Raw genomic sequence first — 3,833 nt, forward strand, 5'->3', positions numbered from 1 at the left:
CAACGTCTCTGAACATTTGTTAATAAATAGCAATAATCAGTACTTATGACTATTGAACACATAATATATTCAATTCTGATTGAAAACTTTCCTGGAAGAACCCCTGAGACCTAAATACAACACTCTCATTCGGGCTTTTCACAAGGACAAAGTAGCGAAGAATGTTATATATCATTATCTGACTACAACTAAAACAGTAAAGAAACAAATATTTTACTTGCATCATTATAGACCGTTTGACTGAGCACTGCTCTCAAAAAATGTCTTTGCCTTACACATCAGTTTAGTAACATTCACAACAACAAAAACAGTCTTCAACTTGCACCTTTTTAGACAGTATGAACAGCTTGAACACTGGTCTGAACAATGGGGCTATCTTTTCTTTTTACTTGTCAGGGTTCTACAGTAGAAAAGCACTCCTTTCCTTTTATGGCCCAAAGTTACTAGTTTCAATAGTTAACTACTGCAAACTATTTTGTGTGTGTGTGTGTGTGTGTGTGTGTGTGTGTGTGTGTGTGTGTGTGTGTGTGTGTGTGTGTGTGTGTGTGTGTGTGTGTGTGTGTGTGTGTGTGTGTGTGCGTGCGTGCGTGCGTGTGTGTGTGTGTGCGTGTGTGTGTGTGTGTGTTCAATGTGGTGGGGGAGATGTGACTTCAGAGTTGTCAGTGTGTAAATATTCAGAAATATTGATTTGTTTATTTGTTTGTATGTGTGCATGTGTGTATTGTGGCATTTGTCTCTGTGTATGTCTGTGCACACGCTTGTGTGTGTGTGTGTGTGTGTATCTCAGGCCGCATATGTGTGTGTCGTGCATATGTACAACATTAGCCCAGATTCCAGTGAGTCCCCAGTCCTCTCTGTGGCATTGCCTAGCATCTGAGGGTTCCTCTGGGTGTGTGCTGTGGCCAAGAGCAGCAGAACTAACACCATCAGATCCATCACACACACACACACACACACACACCCTCATTACCGGGCTTACGCTTGAGTTTGTGCTGGCTGTTGGAGTATATATCTGGAGCAGAGCCAGCACATATCTCCACACACACACACACACACATACACACACCTATACATACACACATTGTACACACACACACACACACACACACACAGCTGCCCCCACACCTACACATACACACACCAAAGTACACTCACACAGACACAAACACACACAGACAAAAACACACACAAACACACACACACACACACACACACACACACAAACACACACACACACACACACACACACACACACACACACACACACACAAACACACACACACAAACACACACACACACACACACACACACACACACACACACAAACACACACACACACACACACACACACACACACACACACACACACAAACACACACACACAAACACACACACACACGCAAGCACACACACACACACACACACACACTCACACACACACACACACAGCTGTGCATTCACCCACCAAACCAATTACACACATCCATTTGCTGTGTAGAGCTGATTCTGATTCCAATATGATCTTATCTTTATCCAAACTGACAGTCAAACAAGGAAGTGTGTATGTGTGCGCATGTTTGTGCATGCATGCATGCGTATATGTGTGTGAATGTGCCTTTCTCAAGTATGTACGTATATGTGTGTGCCTATGTGTGTGTGTGAGTCGGGGCAGCTTGGAGACATTTATAAGAATAACTGCAACATAACACATTCCTAGTGACCTCCTACTGACCTGTACTGCAACCTTACACGACCCTTTTAACTAAGCATCTATTATAGAGCTTGTTCCCCTGTGATGTTTTATTTACAGTGGGCAAAACACTCCAAATCAGCTTCAGACTCAAACATTCCACATCTTTATTAATCAGACCTAGACGGATGATCAGTGAGTGAGGGTGTGTGTGGTGGTGTTTCTTGGAACAGACAGCAGCACATGACTTACATGAGGGTGAAGGCATGAGTATGATGCATACACATGCTGCAGATAGACACCACACTGTGTGTGTTGTGTATGTGTGAGTATGTGTATGTGTGTGTGCGTGTGCGTGCGTGTGAGTATGTGTGAGTATGTGTATGTGTGTGTGCGTGTGCGTGCGTGTGAGTGTGTGTGTGTATGTGTGTGTGTGTGTGTGTGTGTGTGTGTGTGTGTGTGTGTGTGTGTGTGTGTGTGTGTGTGTGTGTGTGTGTGTGTGTGTGTGTGTGTGTGTGTGTGTGTGCTATGTGTGCGTGTGTATAGAGATGCGAATGAGCATGAATTCATGTGAATGCTGCCAGTTAATGAGGGGGCACACACGGTTAGATCAGACTTTATTGTGTGAGCTGCTGTTTCCTCCTCTGCTGTTCATGCTAATGGGAAGTGATTACTGCTGTGTCCCCTGAAGCCACTCCTCAGCTGGGACTCAAGCACTCTACAGAAACACCTATTGAGTTGTATGAGCAGGTATGTGTGTGTAGGTGTGACAAGACAGGTGTGGTGTGTGTAGGTGCGACTACACATGAATTGAACAGCAGCCGCTGATCAGGCTGCCCTGGTGTGAGGACAGCATGCATGCTCACTTGTACTTGTGGTCTGACACCCTTCAGAGCGATACTAGGTCTCACACATTTGACTAAAGAGGCCATTTACATACGTGCTCTTTATAATGCCCCCTACCCCTCTCATTGGCATTCCATTGTAAGGGTTAACACTTTGCCCTGTTGCAAAGATCATGTCACTAACAGACTCTCTTTAGAAATGACTATGCACCAGTCCACTTTCTTAAGGGTACAGTTAAGGTATTTGTCCACAGGGACTTACAAAACATATCTTTGTATTAATGTGGTCATTTCTGAGGTGTGATGATAGACAATAGTCCAGCTTCTGTTCCATTTCTTTCACTGGTCACCATGGAAACATATGGGAATGTGACTGATTAGGGTAACATTCTTCACCTGCATGCTCTATATAGTCTACATCACCAAGAGCCATTCAGACTGGTCAGCTTTGTGATTTAGGTCGTCAACTGAGAATGAACAAGGTCCACAAATTAGATTTTTTGTTAGCAAGGTGTAAAATAACATAATATAATTGATACAAATTACATACAATAAAATACATTTCATAGAATGGTGGTTATTTGATTCTGGATTTTCATGTTTTTTGGAGAAATTCACTTAGACCTTGCCGGCAGCAGGGCAGCATGTGAGAGTGAACACACACAAAACACATGCGCGTGCGCACACACACGAACACACAAACACACAAACAGACACCACACACACTCCTCAGAGCATAAAAGCATAGCCACTGGCACTCACAGAGCCATCCTGGGGTCAAAGCCTCTCTGATGATGGGCAGATATCAGTCAGCCCTCAGGGTATCTTTCACGGTTTCAGTGCCTTCTCTCTCTGGCTCTCTGTGGGACAAAAACATCTAATATCTGATAAGACTCTGTAGTTTTCATGTAGGTCTCAAATAATTAAGATACTGTATTTCATGTCTTGAGACTCTCGGGTATATTCTTAGAAATAATCTATCTCGGTTTTAAAGCAAGCTTCGAATGTTCGAATCAGACATTTCAGGGTCGGTGTGCATCACAGACGCTCATGAGTGAACCAAGAAAAAAATCCTGTGCTGTGATTGGCTGTCCGCTGCCGGGTGGTAGTAACGTTAAGAGTAGTGGCTTTCCCGGGTTTCGGCTGCACTCACACTTGCGCTGACGAGCAGAGAGCACGTTTCTTGTGCCGTGTGCGGTCGGATGGTCATCTGAAGGATTGGGTCTTTGGATGTGTTATTCTATCGATTTCGAAGCAGATCGTGATTCAAAGATGCACATGTGGTTTCTACCTTCTAC

This window comes from Sprattus sprattus, assembly GCF_963457725.1.
Source record: "Sprattus sprattus genome assembly, chromosome: 15".
Lineage (NCBI taxonomy): Eukaryota > Metazoa > Chordata > Actinopteri > Clupeiformes > Clupeidae > Sprattus > Sprattus sprattus.